Below are 12,484 nucleotides of genomic sequence, written 5' to 3' on the forward strand. Positions count from 1 at the left end.
AAAAGAAAAAAAGGAAAAGGAAAAGGAAAAGAAAAGGACTCAGAAGCTGAGGCTGTGCTATATAGAGAAAGTGTAATGACGCAACATGTGTTAAAGAGATTGTCATGTCTATTTCTGCAGCTCACAGGGTTTGTGATCATAAGGCTCAAGTTCACTTGAGTTCAGTAAGTATACCTGGTAAAGAATACCTCGGCAATTTCCATGATATAGTCAGAACAATCTTTCTGTTTCTCATTTCACATTTTCCATAAATGTCCTGGTGTGGAACAGGGCTTAATTAATCTCCCAATTGATGCTCACATTTCAATTTTAAATCAGGTTATTTAATAGCACAAGCATTGTATAGACAAGTTTTCTCAACAGTAATGAATGGGTAGGCTTGCTCTGAGAATTTATATATTTTATATTCTTTGGAGGGAAAAAATGTATTAAAACTGACAAGATTTTGGACATACAAAATACTACTTCAGTTTGAAGTCAGACCCAAAACCAAATTGTTTTGTTTGTGTGACCATAAGCTTGTCCAATTCTTCCTTCAACTCCGAATTAGACTAATAACAATAAATTTATAACCTCCTCCTGCTTTTTCTGGTCAAAACATTGATTATTCTAATGGGTAATTAAAAATTCAGGAGGAACAGATATTGTGCTTTTTAGCTCTTCTTTTGGAAGATTTATTTAGAAAGTATATCACTATCATTATTAATAATAATAATCTACAGTCTTACATTCTTATATTCATTATTTCTTTGACTTACTTAAATAGACATTAGCAGGGCCTCTTTCACAAGTTGTTATGCTAACTGCCTCCCCATGGACCAGAAGTATTTCTGCATTTCAGTACACAGCTTCATGAAAAACAAAACAAAACAAACAAACAAAACCTTAAAAAATATTATGTCTGCATTCACTGGCAGAAGACTTAATTATTAATTTGGTAGAAGATTGTCTGATTGTTGTATTTGTCTATTTCCCTTTCTTTTTCCTTCAGACCCTCTTCTTTGAGTTGTCTGATTTGTACAATGCATTTGTGAAATGTATAGTGCATATAAAGCTTATCATGTTCCTCAGAGTTACTATGTTCTTCCTAACAGTACTGCCTCTGTAAAATCTAAATTATCTTGCTCAACTCTTGTCTCCAGTAAAAATTCCAGACAGTAGCTTAAGAATAGTTAAAATGTGTTGCATACATTAAGTGTATGTAGGTCAAGTTGACACTGAAATGTACATGACTAGAATATGGGATTCTTTAAAAAGATTACATTTCTCTTTGCATGCTGTTGCTTGACTACATATCCAAGGCTGAAGTACATCTGTTTCAGACTTTAAACATTCAGTTGTACAAGTTCTTGGAGACTAATAACAGGTAATTCTGTTAGGTAAGAGACCTCATCTGCTGGAAATGATAGAGCAGGAAAAAGTCTGATGTGAGGATGAATGGATAATTGCAAGATACTGGAGGGGGAAAATGCAGATCTTAATCTGTGAAAATCACTGTGTTCTGGTAGATAAAAGTAAATTAAAGCTGTTCTGCTATATGCTGTTGAGACTCCATTTGGTATGCTCAGTTCTAACAACTCATATTTCAGAAAGATTAATTCAAAGCAGAAGGGCAAGACAGGTTAGAAATACAATGAATAGTATTTTGTGTACATTTCAAGCTTTAGAACCCAGAGATCCTAGTACTGCCTCACAGAACACCTATGAGGACAGTTCTTAAACTGTTGCTGTTAACTGGAGCATCTGCAGCATGTGAGGGGACAAAAGAAAGTGCCAGTTATATTGTTTGAAATTAACCCAGAATAGGATGCAAGGATCTTCTTCTAGGCTTCTCCTTTATTTCCTACCTGTGGTTACCACAGTATCACAGTATCACAGTATAACTAAGGTTGGAAGAGACCCCAAGGATCATCAAGTCCAACCTGTCCCAACAGACCTCATGACTAGACCATGGCACCAAGCGCCATGTCCAATCTCCCCTTGAACACCTCCAGGGTTATCTATGTGGTACCTGTCATCCAGAGCATCTATATATAACTGAAGTGCTCACTTTTGCACTGCATGCCCTAAAACAAACAAATAAACAAACAAACAAATAAACAACCACATTCTGTTGCATATAAAAATTTCAGAAATCCAAGAAAAGGCAAGGCAAGAGGTGAGGCAAGGCAAAGTGAGGCAAGGCAAGGCAAAGAAAGGAAAATCAAAGGCAAGGCAAGGAAATATATTTGCTGGATCAAATTCCATAAAACATTAAACAAAAACCTAAATTTTTCTGCCTAACTGGATCAAACAAAATTGTAAAATAGTGGAACAAATCCTTTGCAAACTATAAAGCCCACATTTTATCTAATTCCAGGATGACTATTTTAATGGGTGAGCTACCCCAATGTTAAATGAAATTTCTGTTTTTTCTAGTGAGTTTTTACAGACTCACTAGAATGTAATGCTGTGTTTAACAGTGAAAGTCATTAACCCTGCAAAATATTCCAACCCAATTCTTCTAAAAAACCGTGAAATGTATATGCCAATAATACAGTCTAACTGGGCAATTCAAGCCATGCAAACAATTTTGTAGTTGGACGGAGAGAAGAGATAATTCAGGTTTAAAATTAAAAAGCATTACATGATACCACATTCAGACCACATTTGGGGTAAAAATAATATTATTTGAAAAGAAATAAAATTCTATGCACAGAATTTAGTTTTCCAATCTTCCAATCCATACTTTCTGTGATTTTTCACCATGTTCCTGGGCTAAAAACAATGGCTGCCTGAATAGACCAAAATCTTCCAATCTCCATCCACCATCTCCATCTCGCTGACTTACACAGTCTGTATGCTCTTACTGCTTGCATGCTGCTGATTACTTCAGAAGTGTAACAGCAATCAGCTGCTCCTGCCAGTCAAGATGTGCTTCTCACATGCGGACAGGACCAAAACCAATGTTACTTAATCCTTTGACAGGTTGATATACAATGTAAGTCATTACCTGTTCAGCATATCATCCTTGTCTTCCACTTCATAGAAGATGAGCATTTCTAACTAGACTTTTGTGACCATCCAAACGTAAAAGCAAAAATCTGTGAAAACAGGAGTCTTCATTTACCTATAAATTGTACCCTGAATTGCTGTTGGCTCTTTACTTAACCTTCTAGTCTTCTTCCTTTCGTTTTCTGGCATCAGGTCACTATGGCAGGTTGTGCAGAGCCCAGGCAGCCTGTAGTGTGCTCTGAGCATGCTGGCTAAGTTTGTAGGTGCTCCTCAGAAACACAGCTCAAAACAATCTACTTCCAGGTGTCAGGTTTGGGGAGCATAAGACATTTGCATCACCATAGTCCACCCAGAGCTGGAGCATGGCTGTAATTTTCTTCTATTGTTGACTACAGCCTGATGAAATCAAGTCCAGTGTTCAGAGCACTGGCATAGCAGCTACATTATGCCAATGCAAGCTCTTCTTCTCTTACAAATTTTCAGTGTGACCTGATCATCTGACCTTCTTAACTGTTAGTGAGGAAGGGTAATGGGACTACTCTGCCTTGCTTACCTGCAGTATAAAGTGCTGGATATGAGAGGGACATCTTGTAATGTGCAGTGCATATATCTTCGATATGTATGCACTTGCTTTTCTGCTAAAATACGCTTACTAAGTTATTTTTTTACAAATATGACTAATCTAATTTTAGAGTATTTATCCTCCCAGAATTTAAATAAAAGTGCTTTTAAAAAAACCCAGCTGATTAGTTCTTAGACCACTGTTGTAGACACTGAAAGATAAAGATGATATATAATATGGGGGGTGGGGGGAAAGGAAAAAAAAAAGGTAGTGAGAAGATTTAACATGCCCCTCTCAAAATACTGCTCTAAGAAGGAATTGGGTTTGTCTGAAAAGTCCCACGTTTCTAATTTTCTTGCTTGTCTTGTTAAATCGCTTGTATATTTCTGCAGCTGTTAACTCTAGCAGGAAGTTAATGGTCTTGTGCTGATTCAACACTAGGAGTCTACTAGCAATACTGATTAGACCCTTCCAAACACCTTATCTATATTACTGTAATTTCAAGGCTGTTCCTGGACAGTCAGCAGTATGAATAAATTGTACTGTCATATATGCTAAGATATTTTAATCTCAAAGTCATTTAAGAGGGACAAATTAATCTGAAATACATAAAAAGAAATTATTTTATAAAAGTTGTAGCTGAATTCCTTGGTTTCAGAAAGGAAACCTTACCATCTGTGTTAAGGATATAGAAATAAATTATTCTGAAATGGGAACAATCTAAACTAAGCTGATTATAATGTGGTTTGTCACTGTGGGCTTTACAGTATTTTTATAAAAGCAATCTGTGAAGTACAGTGGTAAATTGCCCATTTCATGTGCAAGAACGGTATATCAGGCTGTCTTTGAAACACTGTGAAAAGCAGAGATTGTAAAATTAGAATATTTTCTCTGTCATAACAATTTTTAAGCAATTTTTTTTTGCATACAGAATTGTATTATTAATGAAAAATTGTTGTTTTCTTCTTCATTTTACATAAAATCCTGCAGTCTGCAATCATCAATAATCTGGGATTATATTTTTGTTGGATTATCTAATAGACTAAGTGGATATGAAAATTAATTTTGCTGTTAGTTTCTTATATCTCATTTACAATGATACTGTGTGAAGTTATTTTTCAAATTAATCACAAAACTTTGCAACCTCGACAACTTCAGTGTGCACTTTTATTGACTGAGGGGCAGAATTTTGCACATAATGATGGGGTGCTTGGTGCCGTGGGTTAGTTGTTTGGGTGGTGTTGGATTGGTTGATCGGTTGGACGCGATGATCTTGAGGGTCTCTTTCAACCTGGTTTATTCTATGTATTCTATGTGGAAAGTTACAGATTTTATACTGAGGATCACCATGATTCCACATAACCTCCACTATCAACATCAATTATTTTACTTTGTTGCTCATGCATTTTGTCACACTGCAATGGCTGCTACTGCCTCTCAAAAACAGCAGACACCACTCTTTCTTTGGACGTAGGAAACATGGATGCATACTAAAGGAAAGGTATTAACAATAATTTTATTCTGTCAGATCATCTCATTGAACCCAAAATACTTGAGTAAATGCAAATCTACAAAAATAAACATAGATGGGTGATAACAGTTACAGTCACACAGTGTATTTCCTAAAGATTTTGGAACAGATAACTGGATATCCTTCATTGTTCATATTGCCTCTCTGTGTGACACAACACATATCAGATTTATTGTATCTTTTTCCTGACATTTAGCATTATGCTTTGCTGTCCAGAACCTTCTGCATATGTCAGCTGTTGTCAGCTCTACACTTCATTTGATGGCACACAGATAAATAAGGCATTCCTTTTTGTCTGTCAATAAATAGGATCTTAGAAAACAACTAGATATAATGTTTTCATATATTGTGGGTAATGTAAATGTTATTTCTGGTTCAGCTGCCTCCTTTATCTCTCCCTTCCTGAAAACATCACCATCAGGCTGTGTGGTATTTTCCTATCCTGTGAAGTGTCTGTAAAACCTCTTGAACCAAAGATACGGCTACTTCCCTGCTCCAGCAAGAAATTGCAGTCCTGGTAACTGCTGCAGATATTCCTCAACTTCTCACCTCCCTTTTGTGTGTTCTCAGGTTCAACTATATCCAGTCAAGGATGTCTGGGTAACAGTTGGATCACAGACTTGGTACTTTTCCTCAATTTTGAAGAGCAGTTGTCTCTTATGTGGAGAAACTGTTAGTCTGACAAGAAACCTGGCACCTACTGTGCAATGCCTTAACTTCTGCAATACATCTCCAAGAAACATGGAAGAGTTCGAACAGGAGCCCTCACAACAGGAAAATCAGCTTTGTCTCAGACTGTGGAGGAAATCTGCCAGGTAACTAACATCACAAGTACCATCACTGACCACTGGAAGGAGGGTGATAAGTAATACAAAAGGTTCCTTCTTGCCAAGGCTGGGTTGGTATGATACTATGTGTTGTATTTTAACCACAAAAGTGGGATTTCTGTGTAAAAAAAAAATAATACTTTAGAGGGTTTCAATATTTTGAAACCCTTCCAGCAACAGATACAGTTGTTAGCAATGTATATCCTGACTATGAAAATAGTAACGAGAAGACTAAATTGTCAACTTGTGGCATTCACCTCATACAGAAATTATGTGCTTCCATGTGGTGGGACAGGGATATGCCATGCTTGGCGGAAAGCAGAATTTAAACATAGGAAGACAAATGATCTAGTCAGACAATTGATCTAGCCAGATACAATTACCCTATCTGCAAATTATCCCTAATTGATGATCTACAAAATAATTTGCTGTTAAATGCCAAGTACTTCAGTGGTTTTGTTTTTTCTGATTTTTCAAAATTTTTTTTTGCATATTATATTGAGAACAATTCTCCATGCTAGTGTGCAGCATCAGAGCTAAAATATCAAACCCATATTTAGCTCGGTAGAATATTAGCACTTATCAATATTGTTCTTTATTATCAGTTACCGAACTTCAGAAAAATATTTGTAGAATAATTCCTCACTTAATTGTGATATATTTGACAGGTCATTTTCTCTAAATACTCAAAAAGTACTGCCTTTAGAATAGCTGTATCTGGACATTATATTGTTTCACAGTTCGAATCATTGAGCATTAATCCTGAATTAAACAATAATTTTGCTTCATACTTGAAGGTGATATCACAAGTTACAGTTATTTCCACGAAGTTCCAAGCACAAAAACCATAATTTCCTTTTTCTTAGACATTAAAGTAGCATTGAATAAGAAAATAAGAACCTTTAAACTCTCAGATGAGGTTCTTCCTGAATCTGAGTTCCAATCATGGTACAGCTCTTGCTTTCTCCTGAAGTCTTAGGCAATATATTTAAATCAATTTTCAAAGACACCAGATAATTATATTCAATAGTCCTTGCTAATTAAAATTAGGCCACAGAAAACAGATTTTAACAAGCATGAATAGCAAATTTATGTATTCTAGCTTTTATCACTCCCTCTACAGAAAAAAACAAAACCAAACAAAAACCACAAACAAAACAAAACCAAACACCCACACCAGAAAAACCCCAGCTCTTTGCAAAACTGACATTCTTTAATCTGCTGCATTGTTTATTATAGGGCATATAGCAGGACAGCATATATCTGACAGCAGCACATGTGCTTGAATTCATATGCCAGTTCAAACATGGAAACCACATGCGGTGTGGAAGCATGCTGTGTAGTGTTTAAAACTTTGAGTTCTCAAGTTCAATAGCTTTTCTTCAAATGAGATAAAAAGAATGAGTGTAAAACAAGCCAGTTAAATCAAATACTGAATTTTATTTTCAACAACAATAAAACTAAATTTAAAGCTAAAGAAGAAAACAAGGATATCATACCTATACTCATAATTCTCCTTCCCAGAATGTTTTAAAGATGGTAAGGATAAAATTATAAGTTAAATACTTTAAGAAAAGTCAAAGCCACTCAGTTATCAGTCATCTTGACAGATGGTCAATTCTTCATAGTCTTTATGGAGTATCTGGTTGTATTTTATGGGTTGTTGGTTGAGGGTTTTTGTTTGTGTTTTTGTGTTTGGTTTTTTTATTTTTTTGGGGCTGGTTGGGGTTTGGGTTTTGTTTGTTTGCTGTTTTTCCAATGACTCTGCTGTGATTAATCTCCCTCTGAGACAGCATGCTATAGGAGTCATATTGTCCATCTGGCATTAAAGTAATTTATAGAATACTAAGATTCTTATTCAACCATGCTTCAGATTTCTCATAAAATAAATCTGACAGGATTTTTGCTGGCAAAAACAGTTTTGTTTCATACAATGACTAATGGTGCTCTATTTCCCTCACATCTGGAAAAAGAAAAAAGACAAGAAAGGGAAAAAAAAATCTAGGAAAATAATACTATGCTTAGGATATAGCAGTTATACTTCTCCTCCGTACAAATGATGAACTGGGAAAAAAAAATGTAGCAAAAGATGATTGTTTCTGCCCACACTGCTCCTAATAAGGCGAACACCATTGCCAGGTAGGGATTTTTCTCTTATATGACTGTAATCCAGAAAAAGTCCTTAATTGTCTGAACTGAAATGTCAAGTATATAATAAAATATTTATAACAGGCTGTTATTTGTGTTAAAGTAAAGCTCACAGTAAAGAACAAACAAACCCTAATATTATAATGTTCATATGTTAATGTTGCAACTTTCTAGAATATGTTTTCATGACAAATTTTGGATGAATAGGTCTAGGATAAGAGAGAATAGTTTACATTAATGATTATAGAGTGGTTGCAATTCTGGTTGGATTGTAGTATTACCAGAATAATGAAATAATATTTGGAGTGTGAATCTTACTTGATTACAGAAAAAAACTTCATGAGAAAATGGCAGGCAATTAGTTGTTCCTCCCTGAAGAAAGAAACTCTGTCTGGAATTTTTAAATATTGTTTTTGCCCCAAAGTATTTGGTTTAGCTGGCTAAAGGAGGGACAGGGGAGGAGGGACAGGGGACGAGACTCACTCCACACACAGAATTCACAGTGGCTCAGTGGAAGCTGAGACTAGTGTGGCTGATCAATGCAAGATGTGGGCAGAGTGTTAATGAGTTATTCCTTACGATGCTGAAGTCATGCTCAAAGGAAAATGAAAGGGCTAGCTGGGGGAGAAACTGATTTATGGGACTTGGAGTTCAGCCTATGTCTTGTGAAGTTGCCTGTTACAGGTTTTTGTAGCTTTTCCCCTACTTTCACACTGGGGTGCTTCATTTGTTCCCTTGGGTCACTTGTGACATGCAGTTCATATTTTGTTGGTTCCCTTGGCTGCTTGGTAGACCCATATTATTTTTTGTATTATTTCATTATATTTGTTGTTGTGCTTTCTTTTTTTTCCTCCTATCTCATCTCCTGTGGGCTTTCAGTTATCTGGGTCCCAGATCCTGTTTCTCCTTGTCCCACCTAGTACAGGAGGGAAAAGTTGAAGTAGCAGTTGCAGATTTGGTTTAACCATAGTAGGTGTTGGGTTTTGGTCTTTTTTTTTTTTTGGTTTTTGATTGTTTGGTTGTTTTTTCCACTCACTCCAAATCATTTGTAAGAGTGGGACTCATTCATAGCAGTCTGTGTTAAACCAACACACCAGAATATTTAGTTCTAGGAAGGGGTGAAAGATGATGAAAAACAATTAAGACCTGTTATAAGGATCTTGGGGGGGGGGGAAGAAAAAAAAGTCTTCTATTTACTTGAGAGATATACAAGGAGTAAATACTACTACATGCAAACATATCATGAGGTGTTTAAAAGTATGCATTTCAGGCTTGCCTTTCTTTCTCTAGTTTATCTTTAGCAATGCCTAAATGTATTTACTGGGAGAGAATGTCCACAGCAATTCATCTGAGCCTTACTGAAAGGATAAAAGAAGCCAAAGCACTGAGTGGCTAGTTCAAGCTGTCCCTGGTTACTTGCAGGGGCAATGGAAAAGATGACTTTTGAGGCTCCCTTCCAACCAGATGCATTCTATGATTCTATGGTTTTTTTTTTCAGAGAGAAAAAGATTTATCTAACTATAAACTTCATTTATTTCTACTTTTTTACACTAATTGCAACTTTGTTTAGATTTCACTGCATCTGCACAAAAATCAGAGGAATATCTGATCACAGAGCTTTTTTTTAATGAAGGAAAAAATGGACATGAATATCAGAGAAAGAGAGATTACTGGTGCAGATAAAAATGACTGCTCCTCTCAGGCAGTACTTATTTTTATGTGGGATATAATTTCCCAGGATTTTAAATAAATAAATAAATAAATTGTTATTTGGTCAAGAGAATTAATGCTAGTCAAAAAGCCAGTGAAAATATCATGGCTCTTGAAATGTGAGCATCTGTTTGGTGGTTGAACTAGGCTGGGATCTCTGACTCAGGTCCTGGTTTGAGTTAGAACAGCACTAATTCTGTTCAGTGAGTCTCTCCTATGTAACTGCACTTTCTGAATGAACAGCATGTTTCCACAGACAGCATCTGACTTCATCAGTGACAGCAGTCGATGTTTCTAGTTAGTATCAAGGCCTGGTACGCAGCCCAAGGTCACTGCTGAATCTCGTGTACTACATGGGAGTGCCGAGTAAAAAGTCACACCTGCAGGGATGAACAGACTGTTCAGCTGATTAAACTGACCAAAGAAGTATTCTGTTCCAGGTATGTCACATTTGGCATAAAACAGAGTTCTTGTGAGAGTCAAGATCTTTCCTTCAACAGCTGGTATTCAGGAAGGACTTTGTTCTGCCTTTTGATCTCAATCCATGTGTTCCCAAATCTAGTTGCAGAATCTGCCTCCTGAATTCAGTTCCATCTGCTGCTCAGTTCAGCCTGGGACTTCCTTAGGGATTACTACAGTATCAGTGGTGACAGTGACCTAATTGCCATCAGGCAGAGTTGGTTTCATTACCGGCTGTTTATATATTTGTATATATTTCATTTTGTTATTATTATTTTAATTAAAGTAGTTTTAGCTTTCTTTTCCAGTTCAAAAGTCTCATTTGTTCCCTTTTTCTTCCCCTTTTGGAGGAGAGAATGGCTAATAGAAAGCACCTGTCAGTCATGTAGTGTCTGGCCCAGCCTTAACCCTTGACAGCTACCAATAACCAGAAGACATCATGTACCTCCAGCCTTCAAATTTAGATGATTTATAGTTAAAGCTTCCTACATTTCAAACCCAGTTCACTCATTCCCCACGCAGTTCCGGAAGGTTTATTTTTAATGTCATATTCAGAAGACTAATCTCCATTTTAATTGACATTACAGAAATTCCAAAATATTTAAATCTTTTTCCCAAAATTTCATCAAACATGACTAATTTCACTTAATATTACATATATTTTTGACAGTGTTACTTCTCAGGTAAGATTTTGTTGAGCCTGTGCAAATCTAGAATTCACAGATTCACAGATTGGATTTGGTTGGAAGGTACCCTCAAAGGTCATCTTGTCCAACCACCCTGCAGTAAGCAGGGACACCTCCAACTAAGATCAGTGCACCCAAGGGCACACTGAGTCTGATCTTGAATGTCTCCAGGGTTGAGGCCTCAACCACACCCACAGACAATCTGTACCAGTATTTCATCACTATCATTGTAAAGAACTTCCTCCATATAACCAACCTGGATCTACCCTGCTGCAGTTTAAAACCATTGCCCATTGTCCTACCACACAAACCCTTCTAAACAGTCATTCCCCAACCTTCCTGTCACTCCCCTTCAGATACTGAAATGTAGTTATGCAAGGTCTCCCATGAGCCTTCTCTTCTCCAGGCTGAACAGCACAAATTCTTTCAGCCTGTCTTCATAGGAGAGGTGCTCCAGCCTTCTGGTTATCTTTGTAGCCCTCCTCTAGACCCACTCCAGCAGGTCTGTGTCTCTCTTGTGTCTGGGGCCCCAGAGCTGGACACAGTACGCCAGATGAGTTCTCACCAGAGCAGAGGGACAGAATCACTTTTCTTGACCTGCTGGACGCACTTCTTTTGATGTAGTGCAGGATGCAATTGGCCTTCTGGGCTATAAGTGTGAATTGTTGGCTTGTGTACAGCTTCTCACCCATCAAGCCCTTTTCTGCAAGGCTGCTCTCAATTTCAGCTCTCCTCAGTCTGTATTGGTATTGAGGATTGTCCTGACCTAGGTGCAGAACCTTGTGCTTTGCCTCATGAGATTCTCCTCAGCACACTTCTCCAGCCTGTACAGGTCCCTGTGGATGCAATCCCCTCCCTCAGTCTTATTAACTACACCTCTCAGATGGGTGTCATCTTCAGACTTGCTGAGGGTATACTCAATCTCACTGTCTGTATCACAGATGAAGATACTGAACAGCACTAGTCCCAGTACAAGTCCTTGGGGAACACCACCTGTCTCTCATCTTCATCTGTACATTAAACTGTTGCCTGCTACCCTTTGAACTTGACCATCCAACCACTGATTCCACTGACCTGAATAAGAACAGATGCACTTCCTTGGTCTCTGTCTTTGTGAATTCCTCTTGTTAAGCTCTAAATGTTGCTGTCTTTTGTGCCTGAATAAATCCATTATTTATATGGTGAATTCTGTCTTTATTTTGCTGGTGTTTCTTAAAGCTCTCAAATATGTTTTTTAAGCAAACCCCAGCCTTGTGGTAATACCAGCATACCTTTACTCCTTTTAACCTAAGAGGGATGAACGTGACTGCAAGCATTTGATGCTGGAGGCATGAATGATACCTCCCTTTTGGCATTCATCTAATCTGAGCAGGAAGCAATGGGTTGTTTTGGTCAGGGGGTTTAGGGGCAATGAAGAGCAGTATTTTCCATCCACTTAGCCTGTCAACCTATCTTCTCTCTTATTCAAGTAACTTTTCTTTAAAACAAATAGTTTAAAATTAATTTATGAAAATTAGTCTCAAAAGTAAAATAAACCAAATAATTTCATAGAAATCTGAGCAGAGGA

The sequence above is a fragment of the Dryobates pubescens genome, chromosome Z (assembly GCF_014839835.1).
Source record: "Dryobates pubescens isolate bDryPub1 chromosome Z, bDryPub1.pri, whole genome shotgun sequence".
Taxonomy (NCBI): Eukaryota; Metazoa; Chordata; class Aves; order Piciformes; family Picidae; genus Dryobates; species Dryobates pubescens.